A 27206-nucleotide genomic window follows, 5' to 3' on the forward strand; every position below is an offset into this window, starting at 1 on the left:
CATCTATTTCACTCATCTTTCCAGTGGTAAAAGAATTAAAATGGGGCAATACTCCTGGGCCTTCTATTGTAAAGGAACTTTTGAAAACAGGGTTATGCATTTCTGCCTTTGCTTTGCTACTCTCAATTTCAGTTCCTGCCTTGTCCATGACTGACTGGACGCTAACTTCGGTGTTTTATCAGCCTATACAACGCGACGAGAATTTCTTTGGGTTTTGGGAAGAACGCGACGAGAATTTCTTTGGATTTTGTGAAAGATCTTTCGACAATATTCAACTACGGTTGTCAATGAGGAAAGGAGAGGGGGGTTGGGGTTTAATGTCCCGTCGACATCGAAGTCATTAGAGACGAAGTGTAAGCGTGATCTGTGTCAAAGATGAGGAATGATATCAGCTGTGCCCTTTCAAAGGAAGCATCCCGGGATTTGCGCAGAGCGGTTTAGGGATATCACGGAAAACCTAAATCTCGATGGCGGGACACCGGTTTGAACCGTCGTCCTCCCAAATGCGAGTCCAGTGTCCTGACCTATGCGCCACCTCGCTCGGTGCTAGTGACTGAAGGTTTCACGCATTGCTCTCTTGACAGCCAAACGCGTTTCATTGAACATCTCTCTATCTATAGCCATATACTTTGTTTTAGCCGGCCGCGATGGCCGAGCGGTTTTAGGCGCTTCAGTCCAGAACTGCGTGACTGCTACGGTCGCAGGTTCGAATCCTGCCTCGGGCATGGATGTGTGTGATGTCCTTAGGTTAGTTAGGTTTAAGTAATTCTAAGTTCTAGGGGACTGATAACCTCCGATGGTAAGTCCCATAGTGCTCAGAGCCATTTGAACTTTGTTTTATTCATATTATGCAGATCTGAGTACATGCAAGTTTTTCCTTCTCCTAAGATCTAAAATTATTTATGAAGGAAGAAGTTTTCCTCGAGAGGAGAAATCTGATGTAAATGAGTTTACCGTAGAAACAATCAGCAATTTCTTTACCGGGGTGATAAAAATTGACAAATCTCGCAGGATTGAATATATTTCACTCAGTGGAGATTAACTTGGAAGATAAATATATTTTTTTTAAATGGGTATTTCTATATCCTTTCAGATGAAACTGCTTTATGGACGCACCCCCAGTGCCGGACAGGAGGGAATGCGTGGTTTGTTGAAGTAGAGTGCTGTGCCGGCGGTAGCATAGCTACCAGAAAGCTAGTGTGGTCTCGGCAGTGGAGCTAGACAAAGTGTGTCCCACAACTTACAGAAGAAAGGGCTCTAAAGGCGTGGTGAAGCCAGTTTCCTTAGGGGAGACAACTCCGACAGGAAAATCAGGCAAGTCGCGATGAGTATAAGTGGCTGCCCCATCAAGTGACATAACCCGCCCAGCTCTCGTGGAGCGGTCGTCGAATTATAAAATTACTGTCAAACTCACAGTCAGTCTCGAATACGGGACTGCATCAAGTGGTAGCAACCGGAAGACCTTAAAGGTCAAACGATTTGACAATGCTGATTATATGTTTTTGGCAACGTGAAACGTTCGAGAATTGACTAACAAAGAGATCGAGGTAAATCAGATACTTCTAGAAAGGAAAGTGGACGTTGCAATAATAACAAAAACTGAAAAAATCTAAAAGGAACAAAAGATCTGGTAGATAACTGGATGACTTATACAAGGTCCAACCCATTCTTAAGTACTGCTCGAGTGTTTGGGATCTCCACCATATCGGATTAAAGAAGACAGAGAAGCAATTCAGTGGTGGGCTACTAGATTTATTACCAGTAGGTTCGATCAACTAGCAAGTATTACGGAGATGTTTCGGGAATTTAAACAGGAATCGTTGTTGGGCACGTGAGGCTCTTTTCGAGGAACAATGCTGAGAAAATGTAGAGAACCGGCATTGGAGGCTCACTGTAGAACGATCCTACTGCCGCCAAAGTATATTTGGCGTAAGGACCAGGAACATAAGATAAGAGAAATTAGAGTTCGTACGGAAGCGTATAGACAGTCGTTTCTTCCTCGCTCTATTTGCGAGTGGAACAGGAAGGGAAATGATTAGTAGAGGTACGTGCTACCTTCAGTCATGCATCGTACGATGGCTTGCGTAGGGTGTATGTAGATGTAGAAAGATTTCCCTGCGATGAAATGACAGTGCACTCGAGTTTTTTCTGTTTGTTGTAAGTGAAAGTCGCACAAAAGAGGCGCCTTTTGTCGACGGACAAGTGGTCTTAAGTAAACTGTTATGAAAAGAGCTATCTGCAGTAACGAGCAAAAAGTGGGGCCAACTTTGTCGACCAGCTTTATAATAGAAATACGCTTTCACGCACGTCCTTGCACTGCAGTAAAGCAGAAGCACCAGTAGCACCCAGTGAAAGGATCATTAAGGACACTCGCTTAAAGCAGCGATTGCGATGGCTGTTGGGTAACAAACTGCTTTTGCCTTACAATTTTGCGCTATAGCTTGCGTTTTTCCGAGAAGAGTGCTTTCTGCAAAACGTCGAAAGCGGTAAAAGCTCATCGCGAGCAATCAGCTTGCTCTATACTTACAAACGTGGTTACTATCGTGGTTAAGAAGCCTCGCGTTGTACAAACCCATGAATCAAGTAAAAGGAATTACATTACCGCGTGCAACCTGGTTAGATGCTTTCTCGTTAACCCACCTCGCTGCCTGGATAAATAGCCGTTTTCCAAACATATCATGCCGGCCACAGATAGATTATCTTTCGTGTCGGGGCAGAGGCTGTTTCTGGTCGTAGCTGCTCGTCAGAGAAAAACCAGCAAGTAAGCCTGTGGGGCATTTGTGTTCGGAATATAGAAAATTAAAAACCAACTTCCGTTATGACGACAGGCGATAAATATCCAGTGTCCGGCTATGTGCATGAACCTTTAGGGTATCTAACTGTCTCATGAAATATCGGGTTTCACCCTATGTCAGCGTGAAGTATTTTTCCTAGCTTGGAGGACCTGAAAGTGGTACGGGTACATCTAGCTTCCTGAAATAAGTAAATTAATACTTGAAGTGAAAATAGCGGCATCGTCCCGTAGACCAGTATTAGATAATGGTTTCCTCATCAAATATTTACCTGGTCACGTAGTTGCGACATCGTGGTGGCATTCAATGTGAAAAAAAAGCAAATCGATTTCCGGTGGCAGGATAAATGTTTGTACGGAGATGTGACTGACAAAGAGTAGAGATAAGGTGACGTAAACCGCCTAATCACCAAACTGTCTTCCGAGAAAGGTCAAAGGACAATGTAGTAACCATGGTTCGTAGATTGGTTGGGGACAACGAACTCAAAAAAATGGTTCAAATGGCTCTGAGCACTATGGGACTTAACATCGGGGGGTCATCAGTCCCCTAGAACTTAGAACGACTTAAACTTAACTAACCGAAGGACATCACACACATCCATGCCCGAGGCAGGATTCGAACCTGCGACCGTAGCAGTCGCGCGGTTTCGGACTGAAGCTCCTATAACCGCTCGGCCACCGCGGCCGACACAACGAACTCGCTAGCCCCTTTGATGTTATGCGGCTAAGTAGGCTATGCCCTTAGCACACACAAAATTCGTGATAAGATCACCAATTCGCACGACGCCTTTCGAGCTAAGGCTTTTATCTCCAAGCAAAATGTACGAGAATCTTTAAAGATGTCAACATTTTGACAGCATAGAAAATACTAAAATTACGAACAAACAGTTCCTGAAAAGGACTCGGGCATGAATGTGTGTGATGTCCTTAGGTTAGTTAGCTTCAAGTAGTTCTAAGTCTATGTGACTGATGACCTCAGATGTTAAGTCCCATAGTGCTTAGAGCCATTTGAATTTTGAACCTGAAAAGGACTGAATGCTAAGTAAGGTAGAAAGTCTTTGACCTGAAGATTTTTCTATTTTCATCTTGTGAAAAGAAAATATCGTATATTATATACACTGAAGCGCCAAAGAAACTGGTACAGGTATGCGTATTCAAAGAAAGAGATATGTAAACATGCAGAACATGGCGCTGCGGTCGGCAACGCCTATAGAAGACAACAAGCGTCTGGCGCAATTGTTATATCGGTTACTGCTGCTACATGGCAGGTTATCAAGATTTAAGTGAGTTTGTACGTGCTGTTATAGTCGGCGCACGAGCGATGGGTTACAGCATCTCCGAGGTAGCGATGAAGTGGGGATTTTCCCGTAAGATCATCTCACAAGTGTACTGCGAATATCAGGAATCCGGTAAAACATCAAATCTCCGACATCACTGCGGCCGGAAAAAGATCCCGCGAGGAATGAAGAGAATCGTTGACCGTGTCAGAAATGCAATCCTTCCGAGTTTAAACATTATTGACCATGTCTGGGACGCGTTGCAACGTGCTGTTCAGAAGAGATCTCCACCCACTCGTACTCTTAAAAATTTATGGACAGGCCTCCAGGATTCATGGTGTCAGTTCCCTCCAGCACTGCTTCAGACATTAATCGAGTGGCCTCGCGGGGCCCTACACGATATTAGGCAGTTGTACAAGTTTATTTGGCTCTTCAGTGTATTTTAACTGAGGACAGAACATTTACAAAATGCAACAGGTGCACTAGTATGATTGCGGTTCGATGAACCCTCTGCCAAGCACTTAAATGTGAATTGCAGAGTAGTCATGTAGATGTAGATTTAGATGTAGACGAAAGCCTGCTCTCGAAACGCCTCGTGTGACATGTGATATTATCACGAATTTTATGTGGCTCAGCCAGATTTTAATATTTTACCCCTTGTTACGTGTATGTTGTGGTTTTCCCTAAATAACTTAAGGAAACACAGGCATTATTGCTTCAGTGGGGTCACGGCCGATTCTACGTCTCATACGAGTCAAACCCCAGCTAGCGCTCCGTCTCTTACGGACTCGACATAGGCGGGACGTTAAACTGAAATACTTTTTCCCTCATTTTGTAACTGAAAGAAGAGCGCTTAAAATTTCCTCTGACCCTGTTATAAGTTTTCTCTAGTTGCCGTGAACCATTTCAACCGCATGACGGGATGGTTCCTGAAATATGCCAGATGTCCTCCTTTCTGTTTACTTCCCGAGCTGACCATATGTTCAATCTCTGATGATCTCCAACTCGCACAACACCTCCGTGGGCTGCTTAAAAATCTGCGTCGACTTCGTGTGAACCCATACAAGAAGAATAAGTCTTTACTGATTGTAGGGATCAGATCAGTGACTCACTGGTAGCTGATAGCTCTCACGTGGGCGGGTCATCACAAAAGTAATGGTATCTTTTTCATCGTAGTTAGATACGAGAAACATAACTACGTCGAAGGTTAAGATACACATACATGGTACAATGTCGTGAAATATAACTAAAAACATAACAAGTTTTTGGCTATGAGATGACGCATTAACCATGGGGATGCAACTCATACAGAGTTTCCGATAACACCACCGTGCTTCACTGTAAGGCCATTTGGAGCGCTGCAAGTTTATCAATCCTTCATCATCACGTTTTCTTATTGAGTCATGCAAAATCTTCCATATTTGTTTATCCCGTAGGATAATTTAGGTTAAGTAGTGTGTAAGCTTAGGGACTGATGACCTTAGCAGTTAAGTCCCATAAGATTTCACACACATTGACATTAAAGATGAAGAAGCTTCCACAGGATAGAGTAGCATGGAGAGCTGCATCAAACCAGTCTCTGGATTGAAGACCAGAACAACAGTTACGCAGATGTGTTTACACGTTATTAACAGATACTAGAAGCAATACATTGTAACAGAAATCAGTGTACCTGAATCATCCTCCCATTCCAATAAAAAATTTCAGAGAGCTCCATTAAACGCTAGGAAATACGAAAAACGTAATGCATACTAAAATAAAGTAGAATACAAATAATACACGAGTACCGCCAACGTATATAAATCTAGCAGTACCCACACGGATTCGTAAGCACAGAACACCATGCGACGAAACCAGCTTCTGTTTCATATGAAACAAAAACAAGTATGGAATCATTTCCTCCGCACGATGTTACGGAAGCATGGTACAATAAATCAGAATATGGGCAACACATTCACAATGCAATTCAAAGAATGCCATACACGCAAGAACGTTGCAATCAGGAACAGAATGCGATGAACCACAATCTGTGTCACATCACGTCATGACAGATGATTTTTTTAGATTTTGACAAGTGCTGAAGCGCATTTATTTCCACTTGATAATGGACACCCGGTCAAAATTGCGATATTGGTGTTCACAGACAAACAGTTTTACAGTTAAAAGCCGACCACTATGTCACTTACAAAACTTCACAAGACTGTGGACCCCCAGCTACGTGATATTTGTTTTGACTGAGATTTCTCGTATGTATTACTTCATAAGGTCACAAAAATGTTTCCAAGTATACAATTCACCATTAGAGTAAGAGGCCCACCCAAACAATATAATTGAAAAATGTTATCATCTAATTCTTTTATTTTGCAAAGCGAGAATACGGATTTTCGTGTCATGTTTTCCCATTTTCGAAATTCACTGCCAGGCCACTGCGAGCGCTACTATCGTTATGTTTCCGTATCGTAACACGGGCCTTGTCTGGTAAAACTCTGCAGCTACATGCGGCGATATTTTGTTTTTTAAATTGGAGTTCATTTCTGATTCTCTCTTCGACTCATGTGAGTGGGAATCTTCACATCTACTGATGAACGGAGCAGAATTGCCGACCGTGAACACAGTAATTCAAGGGAAAGTCAGAGACGTACTTTCACCGAAACTGTCTTCGTCAACAAACAGATACCGTGGAAAAGGGAAGACACTGAGAGGAAATGTTTGTATTATCACCGAGACATTTCCGACCATAGAGCTTGGTAAGATTAGAGTCACTCTCTCTCTCTCGCCGATAAAGTTACCTTGAAAGCTGGCGCGTCCAGAGATTCATCATGCCCACTAAGCGAGACGGAATCGCTAACACGTACTGCTGTTATCTCAGGAAGGCACCACCGAGCTCGTTATTATGGCAGCCCAAGTCACATTTATTGAACGCTGCATTATACGTCAAAGTGAAACAGATGCATGACACTATGTTTCAACATAGTCACCAAGTCTCTATAAACAATGGCCGGAACTTTCTACCGTTCAATTCCTCGACGACAGGAATCCTCTTCTTCGTCACGGAGCTATTCTCTCAGCAAAAAAATCTTTCGTCCATGTTCTTATGTTCTTTCAGCTTGCCGAAGAGATGGAGATATCGCTAGAGTTTCACGGTGAATCAGTGTGTAATTTAGACTTTTTGCCCACAAGATTCGTACTGCTACGCGTACTTGAACTAGAGAGTATGTTTCCGGTTGCCACGCTATTTAACTCACACACTGTGACGCACTTGTTATCCGTACAGCATCAAAACTGAGTCTGCATAAAATACGGAGCATGTACAGCCTTCTGAGAATGTTCAACACTTGTCGTACGTTGATCTTAGCGAGACGACACGTGCCACATAGTTTCTAAAGTGCTTACGAAATTATTAATGAAAACACACACAACACAGGTTACAGTATCCTACAATATTTATTATTTATTTAACAAACCGGTTTTCGGCTATTACGACATCAATAGTCACAATAAAATATTCTACAAAGAACCAACGGATCAGTCAGTCAATGATTACGTGGTTTCTTAAGTCCTCGTAAGCTCTTCTGCGTACTTTTCTCATCTGAAGCTGCTTAGATAAAAGACGTGGTGAAGGATGGCTTAGTAATAGCCCATAGATTGTTTTCTGAATGAGTGTTTCACCATACAGCAGGAAGTGCGCTGTTTTGAAACTTCATGACAAATTGAAACGATTACCTGCAGCTGCACCCAGTATTGGGAATTGTCAAATAGCAGAGGTTTTAAGTACATCGCCTGTGATAAAGAGACTGGGTTCCTTCTCCCAGTTTGGCAAAGATTTTAAAACGAGGGAGACTTGCAAATCAATGTAAATATGTCTGTAGAAAGGCAGAATCCTTCCACCAAGTACACTACTGGCCATTAAAATTGCTACACCAAGAAGAAATGCAGATGATAAATGGGTATTCATTGGACAAATATATTATACTAGAACTGACATGTGATTACATTTAACGCAATTTGGGTGCATAGATCATGAGAAATCAGTACCCAGAACAACCACCGCTGGCAGTAATAACGGCCTTGATACGCCTGGGCATTGAGTCAAACAGAGCTTGGATGGCGTGTACATATACAGCTGCCCATGCAGCTTCAACACAATAACCAAGTTCATCAAGAGTAGTGACTGGCGTATTGTGATGTGCCAGTTGCTCGGCCACCATTAACCAGACCATTGGTGAGAGATCTGGAGAATGTGCTGGCCAGTATCCAGGAAGGCCCGTACAGGACCTGCAACATGCGGTCGTGCATTATTCTGCTGAAATGTAGGGTTTCGCAGGGATCGAATGAAGGGTAGAGCCACGGGTCGTAACACATCTGAAATGTAACGTCCACTATTCAAAGCGCCGTCAATGCGAACAAGAGGTGACGGTGACGTGTAACCAATGGCACCCCATACCATCACGCCGGGTGATACGCCAGTATGGTGATGACGAATACACGCTTCCAATGTGCGTAAACTGGGATGTCGCCAAACACGGATGCGACCATCATGATGCTGTACACAGAACCTGGATTCATCCGAAAAAATGACGTGCACCCAGGTTCGTCGTTGAGTACACCATGGCAGGCGCTCCTGTCTGTGATGCAGCCTGAAGGGTAACCGCAGCAATGGTCTCCGTGCTGATAGTCCATGCTGCTGCAAACGTCGTCGAACTGTTCGTGCAGATGGTTGTTGTCTTACAATCGTCCCCATCTGTAGACAGGGATCGAGATGTGGCTGCACGATCCGTTACAGCCATGCGGATAAGATGCCTGTCATCTCGACTGCTAGTGATACGATGCCGTTGGGATCCAGCACGGCGTTCCGTATTACCCTCCTGATCCCACCGATTCCATATTCTGCTAACAGTCATTGGATCTCGACCAACGCGAGCAGCAATGTCGCTATACGATAAACCGCAATCGCGATAGGCTGCAATCCGACCTTTATCAAAGTCGGAAACGTGATGGTACGCATTTCTCTTCCTTACACGAGGCATCACAACAACATTTCAGCAGGCAACGCCGCTCAGCTGCTGTTTGTGTATGAGAAATCGGTTGGAAACTTTCCTCATGTCAGCACATTGTAGGTGTCGTCAACGGCGCCAATCATGTGTGAATGCTCTGAAAAGATAATCATTTGCATATCACAGCATCTTCTTCGTGTCGGTTAAATTTCGCGTCTGGAGCACGTCTTCGTGGTGTAGAAATTTTAATGGTCAGTAGTGTGATTATCGATGCAAGTACTTCGTTCGACTATTTTTATTTAAAGTTCTTTTTATACATATACTGTGTGGAGAAAATTCTATTCAATTTTGGAGCAACTCCCTTGCAATAAGGATTCTTAAGAAACCATGGGATTATCAAGGAATAGTATGATACTATTAGATACACTAATGCACGGATTGGAAAAAAACTTGGTATTGCACCCTGTCAGCACCAAAACAACACGAATGGAGCTCCATATCCAGGGAATTGCATGGCGAACTGCAATTCCAAAACCACTCACCAGTGATTCCAGTGTCCATACCAGGAAAACGTGGTGCTGAAGCCAGAAAACCTGGACTATTGACAACAGAGGAAAGTCATTTGGTCGGATGAGTCTTGTTTCACACATTTTCCAACTTTCGGTCCAGTTTGCGTCCCAAGAGTGAAACACAGCGATGATTTGGTGATGATTTGGACATCTATATCATACTATTCCATGGGTGTCATGGGTATTCTGCAAGATCGCATTACTGCCAAGGATTACGGAACCATTTTGGCTGGTCAGGTCAATGACATGGTACAATGTTTTTTCCCCAATGGCGACAGGACCCCTGTTCACGCAGCTCGCATCGTCCATGATAGGTTTTGTGAGCACGAGGATGAATTATCGGGTGTCCCCTTGCCACCAAAGTCACCATATATCAGTGTTATTGAACTTTTGTAGTCTACTTTGAAGAGAAGGTTGCGTGATCGCTTTCAGATTCCCTTGAAAACCATACAGGACCTGTACTTGTCCATTCCGAGACGACTGGAAGCTGTTTTGAAAGCCAATGGTTTACCTACACCGTAATAGTGAAAATTATTTGTTTAAATTTATTTTATTGAAAGTGGATCTCGTATGTTGATTGTGTTTTAATGTTAAACTGTCTGTTAGATGCTAAACATGGGGCTCCCGTTTTGAATGGTGCGAATACCAAATCTTGAAGTTGGCAGTTTGCGTAACGGAAACTGCTGGGTACAAAATTTAACTGCGAGAATGCGTAGAGCAGACTAACTGCAAGAATTCTAAGACAGTCATGACCTGTCTGAAAATTACTGTTATCACAAAATCTTTGAACTTTGATGAAAAACCGATTACTTTGACACTAAAGTTGGTCCCTGTGAAATTTAATTAAAGAAAGAATCTGTTTTCTGCACTGTCTCATCTCTTTGCAATGCAGCTTCTTTGCCGAGGCTACGCGCGCTTGCACACACACCTTTCAATAGGCAAAGTAATTTGTTGTTTTTATCGTGTTTCCATATTTTCGTTCACTCCCCGGTATTGCTCGCTAGCTCGTCATTATAGTTTGTGAACAGTCATATATACTGAGTGGCCAAAAGTCACGGGAAGGGATGTCGTGTCTAAAGACGAGCTATGTACAACCTCCGAATGTTGCGAATGGTTGCGGCATATGGAGCCAGTATATCTGAGCAGTCAGTTATTGCCAGCTGTTTAGTGAACATATCTCCACGTCGCCAGGTAACAGACTTTGAACGCGGTACGTGGTACGAAAATCGGTGCAAAACTCATGAGTCGGAACATATCTAGGATTAAGCAAGAATTCGGGTTTGCGTGGTGAACGGTATCTACGGTGGATGTTACACTGTTGCAGAGGCAATGTTTCCACACGCGTAAACAACGGCATAGGACAACGGTAAGTGATTGATGAACAGAAACCACGTCGTCCCCTCAGAGCCACTTGGAGCGAGTGATGGTCTACTATAAGTCAGACAGCTGATGGAAATGCAATCAGGTGATGTATTGGACAACAGCCGACAATTTTCTCACGTCCACATCTTGTTATTTCCAAGGCACAAGTGCAGCGAGAGAGTGCTGTTGTCCTCGGATGCGGACCACCTGCCGAAAGACAACACGTACACACACACACACACACACACACACACACACACACACTCAACGTAGCATTTAATCTGTCTTTTGTTGCTTGACCACAGAGAGAGCAGGTTGTCATTCAGGATTTAAGCAAAAACTTCTGTCTATTTACAAGGTTACTTGCTAAATTTATGGCAGCATCCAGGCGTTTCGGAGTGAACCTGAACGATATTGTTCGGACATGGAGGAGATACTGAGAGACAGGAACTGCCGATGACATACCTCGTTGAGGAGTGGGACAATCTGGACCAACATTGCCTTGATGAACTTGTGGATAGTATGCCACGACGAATACAGGCATGTATCAATTTAAGAGGACGTGCTGCTGGGTATTAGAGGTACCGATGTATACAGCAATCTGATCCCCACCTCTGAAGATCTCGCTGTATGGTGATACGACATGCAATGTGTGGTTTTCATGAGCAATAAAAAGGAAGGAAATGATGTTTATGTTGGTCTCTACCCCAGTTTTTTGTACACGTTCCGGAACTCTCGGAACCGAGTTGAAGCAAAACTTTTTTTGGTGTGTAAGTACCAAACTATAGTGTCCCATTAAAAAAAATAAAACAAAGTTGACCTTCATATCTCCGAGGCGACCCCACCTAGCAACAAAAAACACCCAAAAACACATGGTTCACATGCGTCACATGGCTCTAAGCACTATGAGACTTAACATCTGAGGTCATCAGTCCCCTAGTTAAACCTAACTAACCTAAGAACATCACACACGTCCATGTCCGAGGCAGGATTTGAACCTACGACCGTAGCAGCAGCGCGTTTCTGGACTGAAGCGCCTAGAACCACTCGGCTACAGCGGCCAGCAACAAAAAACCAAAGTCGTATTACGGCCCCCGCTGTCCCATGCAACTTTTGTCTCACAAACTTTTCAGCTCGTATCATACTTTCGGAGTTATTCTTGGTGGAAATAGCTAGTGACTGACCCTGTATAATCAACTGAAACCTTCCAGTGTTTCTGGGTCTCTTACACGTATACAACTTTCTTTTGTTATTCTTAAGCAAGCGTTGGCGGTGATTAAATTAGGCTCTGTGCAAATTTTATAGGTAGTCTTCTCTTTCTTTCCTTTCTCCCAGTTCATAGTCTCTATTTTTCCTTCTTTTCTATCTCCTGTAGTCGAATTCCAGTCCCCTATGACTATTAAATTTTCGTCCCCCTTAGCTATCTGAATAATTTCCTTTATCTCATCATACATTTCTTCAATTTCTTCATCATATGCGGTGTTATATAAATCTGAACTACTGTGGTAGGTGTGGGCTTCGTATCTATCTTGGCTACGATAATGCGTTCGCTATGCTGTTCCCAGTAGCTTACCCGCCTTCCTATTTTTTTATTCATTATTAAACCTACTCCTGCATACCCCTATTTGACTTTGTTTTTGTAATCCCTTATTCACATGACCAGAAGTCCAGTTGCTCCTGCCACAGAACTTCACTAATTCCGACTATATCTAACTTCAACCTTTCCATTTTCCCTTTTAAATTTTCTAACCAACCTGACCGACTAAGGGATCTAACAGTTCACGCTCCGATGCTTAGAATGCCAGTTTTGTTTCTACTGCTGACGACATCCTCCTGAGTAGTCCTCGTCCGGTGATCCGAATGACGATCTATTTTACCTCCGGAATATTTTACGCAAGACGACGCCATCATGAATTAAGCACACAGTAGAGGTGCATGCCCTCGGGAAAAATTACGGTTGTAGTTTCCCCTCGCTTTCGCAGTACCAGCACAGTAAGGCCATTTTGTTTTATGTTAGAAGGCCAGATAAGTCAATCAACCAGACTCTTGGCCCTCCAACTACGCAAAAGGCTGCTGTCCCTCTTCAGGAACCACACGCTTGTCTGTCCTCTCGACTGGTATCCATCCATTGTGGTTACACTTACGAGACGGCTATATGTATCGCTGGGGCACACAAGCTACCCCACCGACGGCAAGGTCCATGGTTTATGGGGGTAATCGTTGTGTTTACGAGGCGTGTTTTTAAGTAAGTACCGTTTTGAAATTAAAAAAAGACGTGCTATGATATATCAATAATTTTATTTTGCATGAAAGCGTGTACCTTAATCTACTTTTCTACATAATTTCCGTCAATATCGAGGTACTTATCATAACATTGTACCAGTTTTTAAAAACCCTCCTCATAGAAGTCTGCCGCCTGACTTGTTAACCACTGCAACACCACTGTTTTGACTTCGTCATCGTCTTGAAGACGCTGACAGCCCAGGTGTTTCTTCAAGTGCAGGAACAGATGGTAGTCACTAGGCGCTAGATCGGGGCTGTACAGAGGATGATCTAGAGTTTCCCATCAAAAAGATGTGATGAGATCTTTGGTCTGATTCGCCACATGCAGACGGCATTGTCTTGCAGCAAAACGATGCCCTTGCTCAACTTTCCACGTCTTTTGTCCTGAATTGAACGGCGCAGATTGTGCAATGACTTACAGTAAACTACTGCATTGATTGTATCATTACGAGGCAGAAATTCCACAAGAAATACTCCTTTTCTGTCCCAAAAAACTGTGACATGATTTTCCGGGCAGAAATTGTTTGCTTAAACTTCACTTTTCTGGGTGAATCTGAATGCCTCCATTCCATGGACTGTTGCTTTGATTCTGGTGTGACGTAGGCCACCCATGTTTCATCGCTCGTAACTATTTGGCTTAAGAAATCATCACCGTTGTTGTGGTACCACTCAAGGAAAGTCAATGCACTGTCTAAACGTTTGGTTTTGTGCACATCCGTCAACATTTTCGGTACCAAACGTGAGCACAATTTTCGGTAATTCAAGTGCTCGGTCACAATGCCATACAGAACACTACGAAAAACATTAGGAAAGTCATTCCGCAAGGAGGAAATCGTAAAGCGTCTGCTTTCTCTCACCTTATTGTCCACTTCATGCACCAAACTTTGATTAACGACCGAAGAACGCCCACTCCGTTGGTCATCATGCACATTTGTGCGGCCATCTTTAAATGCTCTCACCCACTTTCTTACCATTCCATCACTCATAATGTTTAATCCGAAACTGCACAGATCTCACGATGCATATCGATCATTTTTAGGCCTTTAGCATTAAGAAATCATATAACAGCCCGTACTTCACAGTCGGCGGGACTCATACGATTATCGGAGGCATCTTAAACACTCGGTACACAACGTAAACAAGGAAGAATCGGACTGTAATGGCGTCAGTGCGTAGACAACAGATGTAGGTACCCAGTGCGCATGCACAGAACACCGACCGTAGAACTGCGGCCGCGGTGTGGCAAAAAGGTACTATCTTAAAAAACACGCCTCGTACCTCTTTAGGGTAGTCAATGAAAGGCTCCCTAAGGCACTGCTTTCTTTATGAATCAGAAAATATAGTAGTAGGTCTTTTAGTCCGATGAATTACACAGCAGAATAGGAAAAGGCTTGTACTTCGAAAAGTACGTATAACATATGCAGCAGTGGTCTGAGAAAAACATGTCATTCTCACTATGATAAAACGCAAAAAATAATTTACATTAATTACCTGAATGTATCATCGCAGGACAGTTATAATTAATTTATTCGAAATTTCAAAGCTGCTCCTGACATCTAAAAGTTGTTTTTAATCTCTCACTGAGTGCGTGATACATGTAATCCTCACCACATTATCATAAAGTGTAAAAAGTATTTACGTTAATTGCCTGAATATATCACCGAATTCACAGATCTGAATAAAAATTCTGCTAATTGTGTTTGCTGCTAATACAATACTAAACTTCAAGCATTCGAATAACCTGCCTGTTGTCAGAAACCTCAAACAATGCTGATCCTACAATACTCAATAATGGGTCGAACAAGCGCCTTATAAGCCACTTCCTTCGTGGACGAGTTACATTTCATTGAGATTCTTCCCATGAATCTGAGTCTAGAAAGTTACTCCTAGATATTTTACGGTAGACAGTGTTTCCAGCTGTTTGTCATCAATAGTGTAGCTGTACAGTAGGATTTCTTTTTCTATGTATGCGCAATATGTTACTTTTATTTACGTTCAGGGTGAAATGCCAGAGCCTGCAACATTCATCAATTGTCTGAAGGTCATTATGCAAATCGTTACTATCTTCTGGCGTTGCTACTTTGTTACAAACAACCGCATCATCTGTGAACAGCCTTAAATAGCATCCAACGCTTTCTACAATATCGTTTACATGTATTGTAAACAGTAACGGTCCTGTCACAGTTGCTTTGGGTACTCCGGAAATTAGATTTACAGCGACCGATTTTGTTCCGTTAAGAGCGACGTGTTGAGTTCCATCTGCAAGGAGGTCTTGAATTCAGTCACAAGTGCTCCGATAATAAGTTCGTATTTTTTTCGCTAAACGGCAGCGCTGGACGGTGTAAAATGCCTTCCTGAAATCAAGGAACACGGCATCAACCTGAACGCCGTTGTCTACGGTACTGTTGTCCTCATGGAGGAACAGAGCGAGCTGCATTTCGCAGGATCTCTTTTTGCAGAATCGATGTTGATTTTTATAGAGGAGATTTCTGTTCCCGAAAACGTCATAATTCTCCAGCATAAAACCTGTTTCATTATTCTAAAACAGATTGACGTCAACGACGTAGGTCTATAATTGTGTGCGTATGATATATGGCTGTTCTTAAAAACGGGAATGACGTGCACTTTCTTCCGGTCGCTAGGTACCCTTCGTTGCTCAAGTGATCTACGATAAATTACTGTTAGAAGGAGAGCAAGTTCTTTCGCATAATTTTTGTAGAAACTTATAGGTATCTGGCAACGGCCTTGCCGCAGTGGATACATCGGTTCCCGTCAGATCACCGAAGTTAAGCGCTGTCGGACGTGGCCGGCATTTGGATGGGTGACCATCCGGCCCACCATGCGCTGTTGCCATTTTTCAGGGTGCACTCAGCCTCGTGATGCCAATTCAGGAGCTACTCGACCGAACAGTAGCGGCTCCGGTCAAAGAAAACCATCATAACGACCGGGAAAACGGTGTGCTGACCACACGCCCTTCCTATCCGCATCCTCAACTGAGGATGACACGGCGGTCGGATGGTCCCGATGGGCCATTTGTGGCTTGAAGACGGAGTGCTTTATAGGTCTATCATCTGGTTCTGACACCTTTCCACTGCTACACGATTGTAGTTGTTTTGCTATTCCGCGATCGGTTATCTCAATATCTGCCATTTCACCGTTCGTGTGACGATTGATAGGAGGGACTGTGTTACGATCTTCCGCGGTGAAATAATTTCGGAAGACCAAATTCAGTATTTCGGCCTTGTCTCTATTTTCTTCCCTTTAGGTGCAAGTGTGGTAACTGCGTGAATAAATAGATGATTTTGATCCACTTTCGGCTTTTACACACGGCCAAAACCTCTTAGGGTTCTTACTCAGCTTCCATCGAAAAATTCTGGGAACATATCGAGACGCCGCTCTTCACTCACAGGTAGCCTCCAGCGTGTGGGAGGGCCACGCACCTCTCGTCCCACCAGCGGGGAATTTTAGTGAACACAGACTTTCACCTACACCTGCGCTGTTCTTCTCCCGGAAATTCCCGATCAATAAAACACACAATGCAATTATTAAAGGTTGGATAGCAACATGTCACTAATCAGTGTTGTCAGGCCTTTTAATCTAGACCTCCTAGATATGGCTTTTCTCGTTCATATAGCATATACCTAGAAAAAAGCGTTGGCGTTTTCTCTGTACTCGTGTTGTTGGCATCTCTTCCGCTAGTTTTAAGTTGTACGATTCATTTAAAGTCAAATATATATTACAATATCCTGTCTTAATGTTACAAGGGGCTGCCTTGATAGGTCAGGGGTGCACTACATAAAGAAAGCAGCTATTCGGGTAGCAGACTACTTGTACAGTAGTATTCTGGTTGTTAGCTTGAGGTACTCTGGTGAACACTCGCCAGTCGATGCGCAAATAGCGAAATCAGATCGCGTTCAGAGCAGACACTACGATTGCGAAAATTTTATCAGTGAATTGTCGAATTATTCGTAACACAGTTCTATTATTTTCTGCTCTCCCAGGAAATTTGTCGCGAACAAATATTTCTCAGGACCGAGAGCAAAAGATCCTGCCAAGAACCCGAGAAAATTCTGGTCCTACGTAAAACCGCCAAGCGGGTCGAAGACTCCTATCCAGTCTCTCGTTGACCAGTTTGGTGTAACAACAGAACATAGCAAACGAAAGCTGAAGTTTTAAATTTTGCAATTAAGAAATCGTTCACGCGGGAGATTTATACAAACATACTGTCGGCTGACCATCGCACAGATTCCCATATGGAGGACATAGTAATAGGCATCCCTGGAGTAGAGAAGCAAATGAAAGAGTTGAAAACAAATAAGTCACCAAGTCGGGATGGAATCCCAAATCTGTTTTACTCTACGTCATTGGCCCATTACTTAGCTTGCAATTCATCGCGAATCTCTCGCCCTGTGCAAAGTCCCAAGCGACTGGAAAAAAGCGCAGGTGACTCCTGCGTATAAGAATAGTAAAATAACTGACCAGCAAAATTTCGGACCAGAGTACTTAACATCGGTTTGCTGCAGAATTCTTGAAAATATTCTTAATTCGAATACACTAAATTTCCTTGAGATGGAAAGCCATCTATTCACAAATCAGCAAGGTTTGAGAAAGCAAAGCTCGTGCGAAACTCAGCCTGCCTTTTTTGAAATGTCAGTGGACGCCCCAGGATAAAGGAACAGCTAAAGTGCAGGTCATTTATCACAAGTCATTTGGTACTTCACACGAGTCCAACAATATTTTATTGCACAGATAGATCTTATAATTCAGCTGCCTGGCAAAAACACAATTCTTCTGATTTCTCTCATTCTCTCTTACCATCATAAATATAGAACATTTTTCAAACACACATAAAAAAGGAAACTCTTCAGTTCAAATTTGCAGGTAAACAACACACAAATAGGGTCAATGTAAATAAACAGAAAAAAAGAAAAATTTTTATACACTGGCCAATGATGAGTCACATAATTCTGAAAACGTATTTGATGAATCACAGAAGGCCGCCTGGCCAAAACACGTTTCCTCTGAATTCTCTTACTCCATCATACGACCATAAATACAGAGCACTTTTCCAAACATACATTAAAAATGGAAACTCTTCAATTCAGGTTTACAGGTTACAAATAGGTTCAATACAAATAAATAAAAAAATAATTTTCTTATAACACTGGCCAAAGTGAATCACACAATTCTGAAAACATATTTGCTCAATCAGGGTAATTTCTTGGACATATTCAAGATACTGACGTGGGAAAATAATAAAGTACCATTTAACAGTTGAGCATTACATCAATATTACAACTATTACGCTAAAAACCAAACTTCAGACAGGGAACCACGGAAGGAGCAGGTCCGTCAGGCCAGGTCTGAATAAGATGGTTTAGAATAACGGTCACTACTGGGTAAATTACTTCCGATATTTACAAGATAGAAACTCAACGTATGAGGGATGCCTATATTTTAAGCACCACCAAGGGAAAATAAACTTTAGTTCGCTACATAAATTGGAGCTTCATTCATGTACCAGTTCCTGAGAATAATGGATCTTAAATGGACAGTCAGGCAGTGGGAAAACGAATAAGAAAAAAAGTCATGTGATACAATTACATGTTGACGATTTTCGGATTTTGTTCTTTACTTGTACTGTGAAACGTTCCTTTTTGACATATTTCATTACTCTAGATTAACTGGAAGTACCCTATAGATTTTGATGAGTGAGTTTGCGAGTATCAAAATACACTACTGGCCATTAAAATTGCTACACCAAGAAGAAATGCAGATGATAAACGGGTATTCATTGGACAAATATACTAGAACTGACATGTGATTACATTTTCACGCAATTTGGGCGCATACATCCTGAGAAATCAGTACCCAGAACAACTACCTCTGGCCGTAATAACGGCCCTGATACGCCTGGGCATTGAGTCAGAGCTTGGATGGCGTGTACAGGTACAGCCGCCCATGCAGCTTCAACACGATATCACAGTTCATCAAGAGTAGTGACTGGCATATAGTGACGAGCCAGTTGCCCGGCCACCATTGACCAGACGTTTTCAATTGCTGAGAGATCTGGAGAATGTGTTGGCTAGGGCAGCAGTCGAACATTTTCTGTATCCAGAAAGGCCCGTACAGGACCTGCAACATGCGGTCGTGCATTACCCTGCTGAAATGTAGGGTTTCGCAGGGATCGAATGAAGGGTAGAGCCTCGGGTCGTAATACATCTGAAATGTAACGTCCATTGTTCAAAGCGCCGTCAATGCGAACAAGAGGTGACCGATACGTGTAAGCAATGGCACCCCATACCATTACGCCAGGTGATCCTATCAAAATGGTTCAAATGACTCTGAGCACTACGCGACTTAACTTCTGAGGTCATCAGTCGCCTAGAACTTAGAAGTAATTAATCCTAACTAACCTAAGGACATGACACACATCCATGCCCGAGGCAGGATTCGAACCTGCGACCGTAGCGGTCGCCCGGTTCCAGACTGTAGTGCCTAGAACCGCACGGCCACTCCGGCCAGCAGTGATCCTATAGGGGTTCCGTTTTTACCGACTGATGTGTAGAATCCAAAAAATAAAGTCACCTGAAAAGCCTCGCACAGAAGTGCCACAGTAACGGTGACTGGTGAGAGTACAGTTTTTAGACGTGGAGGTCAGCACGCCCCCGCAACATTATATGTCCACACACCGTAGCTTCTCTACCACCAAAACGATAATGTTCGTCAACGTTACAAGGTGTATTACGTGCTTCCCCCTCTCGCAGTATGAGGGTATATGCATAAGTTACTTTCATCTTTAAGTTACGTGCACCAACGTATTAAATTTCCTTGCAGAGCGCTTTCTCGATGCAGTTTTGCCTTAGAAATAATAGAACGTGCGTACGTCGACTTATCGGCGATTGTCGAAGACATCTGCCGGCTACGTTCCCGTAAGTTGTTTGAACACTTTATTCACCGGAAGAAACTCAAGCTCAGTGCCATAAGTGGATCGCTGCCGCTTTGAATGCAGGCTGTTTGGAGCCCATTTCTGATATTGGTGTAGATAAAAGGACTGCTTAGTATTCAGCCGCTAACGATCGTCACCACATCCAGTGGCCTCCCATGACTTTTGGCCAGTCAGTGTACTGCTCAGGAAAGCGACGTCAGCTTCCCTCGATCGTTTCTCGTCCGAAATAAATTATGTTCCAAAGTGGCAATCAGCAGCGCCGAGTGGGCGTAATAGTGTCCGTGGCCGCAGGGAAGCCATCAGAGCTGGAGTGATTCGGCGTTAGTCAGCCTCTGGCTCGCGCAGCTACAGCAATTTCCGAGCCATCCAGCGTGTTTCCTTCGCCGCCGCTGGCGGTGGAGCACGTGCTGTAGGCCCGAGGCTAGGGGGCGTGTCGCAACGCATGAGCGCTCAAGTCGGCTGGCTGCCTTTGGACTCCGCGAGGTCGGCGAACGCTAAGAACGGTGGCGCTCTCCTGCAACGCCTCGTCTAGCCTCTGGGCAACGTTGCTCATTGTTGGCACTGGGCTCATGGGCTACTTGCGTTTTACCTCCATCACTCCTTTTTCGCTCTTGTGCCTATACAGAGGGTAGACAATGAGACGTGGGGCTTAGGGAAAGCACGGAAATGTGTGGACGGGGCCTAATCAGTTACCGTTGGTTGCACAGTAAGCACTTACACTTTATTTAAGGAAATAATTTTTAAAAACAATCGTTTAAAAAAAAAATTGAATGTAACACAAGCCACACTGACGGCTGAAGGCCTTATTAAGAAAGAATTCAAATCATTTGTCGGCTGAAGGCCACTAGCAATACTTCAGAACAATTAGCGTCTGAAGGCCTGAATTACAAGTGTGGAAGACAACTACACGTTGAAAATACGAAAATAATTTTCAAAACAGTCGTTAAAAAACTGACTATAACACAAACTACACTGACGGCAGAAGGCCGTATTAAGAAAGAATTCAAATTATTTGTCGGCTGAAGGCCACGAGCAATACTTCGGAACAATTAACGGCTGAAGGCCTGAATCACAAATCAGGAAGACAATTACACGTTGAAAATACCAAAATCATTTTTTAAAACAATCATTTAAAAAAAATTGACTAACACAAGCTACACTGACAGCTGAAGGCCTTTTTAAGAAGAATTCAAATTATTTGTCAGCTGAAGGCCACAAGCAATAGGAATTAATGAAAACAAAATATTATTTTTAAACAATTGACATAATCAGACCAAATAGAGAAGGGAGTGATACACAGACAGTGCTCTAATGATCGACCTGAGAAAAGTCCCTACAGCTGCGTAAGCGGTGAGACAGGCAGCCAAGAGTTAAGCTCACTTAACGGGATGGAAACTCAAACTAGGGACAGCCTAACGCCGCCCAACACACTCGCAAAATCCACCCGAGATGCGATAACCAATACCACGATATAATAACAGTTAGCATCGTCAAATGACAAGCATTTAATTACACAAGTTGGCTCCACCAAATCCTAGTACGCAGACAGGGTTAAGACAAACCTGACTATTCAAAATCTGACTAGATGCACATGGAACCACAAAAGACAATTCGACATACAACTCAAACAATGCTAAAACAGTCACTGTACAGCAACAAGACGAATTGCACGTAGACATGAACGCTAATAACACAGAAACGGTCGAAATACCAGATACACGTCGCCCACTGAGACGACCGACCGAACGACCAACCATCCGGTCGTTGCCAATCAAGTCTGGCAAGGGAAACGTGTGAGTATAAAACCGTCAACTGACAGCCTGATGGCACGAAGTCACTTCGACGAACGGACACACACACACACAGAAGTGAAAGTTGCTCTACTCGAATATAATGATCCATTCAACTTAAACTTGCTGAATCCGGTCCTCGACGTGGTCGTGCACTCTCGCGACCACATCCTTCCTCGGGCAGTGCATGTATCGCCAACTCCCTTTCCCAACACTCGCGCTCTCGGACCTCACTGCTGCTCCGTCCCCCACTGAACTCCGACACACGACGACCCGGAAATACTAGATGTCGCTCCAAAGGTAGTACCACAGTACTCGCTATCGATAAACAGCGCTGCTGCCACTCACGGACAGACAAAGCGAGCAAACGTAGTGGCGCCAGTGAACGAACTTAGAAAACGAGAGGTCACGATCCGAACACACGACGCCAATCTGTCAACTGCACAAACACGAGCCGGAGCACGGCTCAGACAAAACTATGGAAATACCAATAAGACAAACATTAGCATCCCTAAACGGTGGCCGGCCGTTGTGACCGTGCGGTTCTAGGCGCTTCAGTCAGGAACCGCGTGACCGCTATGGTCGCAGGTTCGAATCCTGCCTCGGGCATGGATGTGTGTGATGTCCTTAGGTTTGTTAGGTTTAAGTAGTTCTAAGTTCTAGGGAACTGAGGACCTCAGATGTTAAGTCCCATAGTGCTCAGAGCCATTTTTGAGCCTAAACGGTGTAGCAAACCCAATCGCACTCAAAATAGCTTCCAGTCCTCTCGGAATGGATAATAAATGGTTTCAAGAATATGTTATACCGTTCTTCCTACAAAATAGTGGCAAGTGTAAGTAACGATGGTGGAGGAAGACTGCGATCACGCATCCTTCTCTCCAAAGTAGATAGCAGAAACTTAACAATTCTGAGATGCGATGGCCATTGGAGAATCGACAGTTTATCCTCATGGTCACAAAACCATTCCTGAACGATGTGAGCTTTGTGAACACGTGCCCTGTCGTCATGGAACGCAGCATCATCACATGAGAACAAACATTGAACTAGGGGGCGGACTTGACCAGACAAAATGGTCACATAATTCTTGGCAGCAATGTGACTATGCAGAAAAACAATGTTGGCCGTGCAAAACCACTATACGGCTGCCCAAATCATCATCATATCCCCACCTTGTGTCACTCTCGTAGTGTAAACTCGGCAAGAAGTTGGAAGAAAGTGTGAAACAAGACTTATCCGACCGAATGACTTTCTTCCACGGCTACACAGTCCAAGTTTTATTGCTCCGGCACCTCGTTTTCCTGTTACGGGCATTTGAATCACTAATGAGATATTTTGGAATTCCAGCTCGCCCAGCAACTCGCTGCTTATGGAGCTCCCTGCGTGTTGTTTGGGTGTTGACAGGGTTAACGAGACCGACTTTCAGTTCTACAGTGACCTTTTGCAGCAGTTGTCCCCTATTTTTTCTCACAGTCCTCTACGACGACAGTCTGTCGTGATCATTCGACACACACTTGGGTCCGTGTTGTAACTTAGCGGAAGATGTTTTTTCGCTTTCTCTGTATGGGGTATAAATCTTCGATACGATACTTCTTGAAACACCGAACATTTCGGCAACCTATGTTATGAAAGCACCAACCACACGAGCACCGACAAATTCACTAAGTTCGGTTTCGCTTATCTCCGATATGATGCACTAACGACTACGAAGTGCAGTGTTCTGACCCCGCCTGACACTTGCAAAGTATTGAGGACACTGCATACGTGACGTTCGTGGGCAAATGCAATAGCTCAACCTATAGGCTTGGTTTAGTCTGCATTTGTGTTGAAGCATGTACACTACTGGCCATTAAAATTACTACACCAAGAAGACATGCAGATAGTAAATGAGTATTCATTGGACAAATATATTATACTAGAACTGACATGCGATTACATTTTCACGCAATTTGGGTGCATAGTTCCTGAGAAATCAGTACCCAGAACAACCACCTTTGGCCGTAATAACGGCCTTTATACACCTGGGCATTGAGTCAAACAGAGCTTGGATGGCGTGTACAGGTACAGCTGTCCATGCAGCTTCAACACGATACCGCAGTTCATCAAGACTAGTGACTGGCGTATTGTGACGAGCCACTAACTCGGCCACCATTAACCAGACGTTTTCAGTTGGTGAGAGATCTGGAGAATGTGTTGGCCAGGGCAACAGTCGAACATTTTCTGCATCCAGAAAGGCCCGTACAGGACCTGCTACATGCGGGCGTGCATTATCCTGCTGAAATGTAGGGTTTCGCAGGGATCGAATGAAGGGTAGAGCCACGGGTCGTAACACATCTGAAATGTAACGTCCATTGTTCAAAGTGCTGTCAATGCGAACAAGAGGTGACCGAGACGTGTAACCAATGGCACCCCTTACCATCACGCCAGGTGATACGCCAGTATGGCGACGACGAATACACGCTTCCAATGTGCGTTCACCGCGATGTCGCCAAACACGGATGCGACCATCATGATGCCGTAAACGGAATATGGATTCATCCGAAAAAATGACATTTTGCCATTCTTGCACCCGGGTTCGTTGTTGAGTACACCATCGCAGGCGCTCCTGTCTGTGATGCAGCATCAAGGGTAACCGCAGCCATGGTCTCCGTGCTGATAGTCCATGCTGCTGCAAATGTCGTCGAACTGTTGGTGCAGATGGTTGCTGTCTTGCAAACGTCCCCATCTGTTGACTCAGGGATGGAGACGTGGCTGCACGATCCGTTACAGCCATGCGGATAAGATGCCTGTCATCTCGACTGCTAGTGATACGAGGCCGTTGGGATCCAGCACGGCGTTCCGTATTACCCTCCTGAACCCACCGATTCCATATTCCGCTAACAGTCATTGAATCTCGACCAACGACAGCAGCAATGTCGCGAGACGATAAACCGCAATCGCGATAGGCTACAATCCGACCTTTATCAAAGTCGGAAACGTGATGGTACGCATTTCTCCTCCTTACACGAGGCATCACAACAACGTTTCAGCAGGCAACGCCGCTCAACTGCTGTTTATGTATGAGAAATCGTTTGCAAACTTTCCTCATGTCAGCACGTTGTACATGTCGCCACCGGCGCCCACCTTGTGTGAATGCTGTGAATAGCTTATCATTTGCGTATGGCAGCATCTTCTTCCTGGCGGTTAAATTTCGCGTCTGTAGCAGGTCATCTTCGCGGTGTAGCATATTTAATGGCCAGTAGTGTACATTACTTTTTTGCGCAAGAATAGGTTAAGTTCTGAAAAGTGGAGGCTCCTTCTTTTCCCATTGTTATATTTACAAATAATACTACTATTTTCACATTTTCTTCGCAACGAACTTCATAAGACATTAAATATACTGTGAGGTTTAGGTTAGTATGCCCAATTTTTAAATACATACATACATGAAGATTGAACAGTGGAAAAGCCTTGTGTGGAGTGACAAATACGGTACACAATATGGCCATTCGATGGCAGGGTGTGAGTATGGCGAATGCCAGGTGAACGTTATCTGCCAGTGTGCGCGGTGCCAACAGCAAAATTAGTAGTCGGTGGTGTTATGGTGTGGTGATGTTTTTCATGGAGGGGCTTGCACACCTTGTTGTCTTGCATGGCACTATCACAGCACAGGCCTACATTGATATTTTAAGCACCTTCTTGCTTCCCCCTGTTGAAGAGCAATTCGGGGATAGCGATTGCAACTTTCAACACGATCGAGCACCTCTTCATAATGCACAACCTGTGACGGAGTGGTTACACGAAAATAACATCCCTGTAGTGGACTGGCCTGCACAGAGTTCTGACATGAATACTATAGAATGGGATGTTTAGGAATGCCGACTTCGTGCCAGGCCTCACCAAGTGACATCGATACCTCTCCTCAGCGCAGCACTCCGTGAAGAACAGGCTGCCATTTCCCAAGAAACCTTCCAGCACCTGATTGAACGTATGCCTGCGAGAGTAGAAGCTGTCATCAAGGCTAAGGGTGGACACCAACACCGTACTGAATTCCAGCATTGCCGACGGAACTTGTAAGTCGTTTTCAACCAGATGTCCGGATACTTTTTATCACATAATGTATTACAGCGCGCAAAGAGGCGTTCAAGCAATCATTTTTCCCGCTCTCCATACAGGAACAGAACTGAAAAAGACCTAAAAACTGTTACAATGGGAGCTGCTCCCTGCCATGCACTTCACAACGGTTTCCGGAGTATGGATGAAGGTCATTTCCTTGGGTGTTAGTTATTAATGAATTTTAGGCACATGAAACATCAGCAGTCAGAGGTTAACTCTGGTAGATTAGTGTGACCCATTATCAGGCAGGACAATTGTATTCGTCTCATCTAGCGATGTATAGCTTTCACAAAGCGTGGAAGAGGTGGCAACGTCTGCAGGCAACCTGTGTCGTACATGAGTTGGCTGCATCCGGGCTGGATTAGACCAAGCGTCTAACAACAATGTTTCTGAAATATTTATCGCTATTATTCATGACCGTAGTGGAGAGAACTTTGAGAAGAATTTAAAAAGCTTCATCCCACGAATATAATCAACTAGTGGCCTTTACAAATAAAAGCCTCTTTTCTTCCCTGGCGTTCTGCAAACATTCGGTCATGCTCTTTACCTCATTTTGTGGGGCAACTCGGATTTTAAGTCCTGCCAAGCAAATTGTTTATGTCAACTTTCGTTGCTGTCGAGCTACATTGTCTTTTCCGACGTTCAAGCGCATACTTACGAAACATTGTCACATTGGAAACATTGGTGATCACGAAGTAGATGAAGTTCAGGAATTCTGCTACCTAGGGAGCTATGTAACCGGTCGCGTACGGAGCAAGGATGACATAAAAATCAGAGTAGCACTGGCAAAAGGGCATTACTGGCCAAGAGAAGTTTACTTGCATCAAACATAGGTTTTCATTTCAGAAAGAAATTTTTGATAATGTGCTTTTGGAGCACAGCATTGTATGGTGGTAAATTATGGAAAAGAATAAAAGCGCCGAGATGTGATGCTACAGAAGAGAGTAGAAAATTAGGTGGTCAGGTAAGGTGAGGAATGATGAAGTTCTCCGCAGAATCGGCGAAGAAAGAGACATACGGATAAATCTGACAGAAGGGACAGAAAAAAAGGACATTTGTTAAGACATCAGGGATTAACCTCTATGGTACTGGAGGCAGC

General features: G+C 43.9%; 1 protein-coding gene and 1 pseudogene across 1 annotated transcript in view; both read left to right on the forward strand.

Annotated features, from left to right (window-relative positions):
• LOC124595401 (NADP-dependent malic enzyme-like) overlaps window positions 1-27206 on the forward strand; it is a 389313-nt gene that overhangs the window by 137035 nt on the left and 225072 nt on the right. The gene's annotated exons all lie outside the window — the stretch shown is intronic.
• On the forward strand, window positions 16012-16129 carry LOC124597676 (annotated as a pseudogene).

The sequence above is a fragment of the Schistocerca americana genome, chromosome 2 (assembly GCF_021461395.2).
Source record: "Schistocerca americana isolate TAMUIC-IGC-003095 chromosome 2, iqSchAmer2.1, whole genome shotgun sequence".
Lineage (NCBI taxonomy): Eukaryota > Metazoa > Arthropoda > Insecta > Orthoptera > Acrididae > Schistocerca > Schistocerca americana.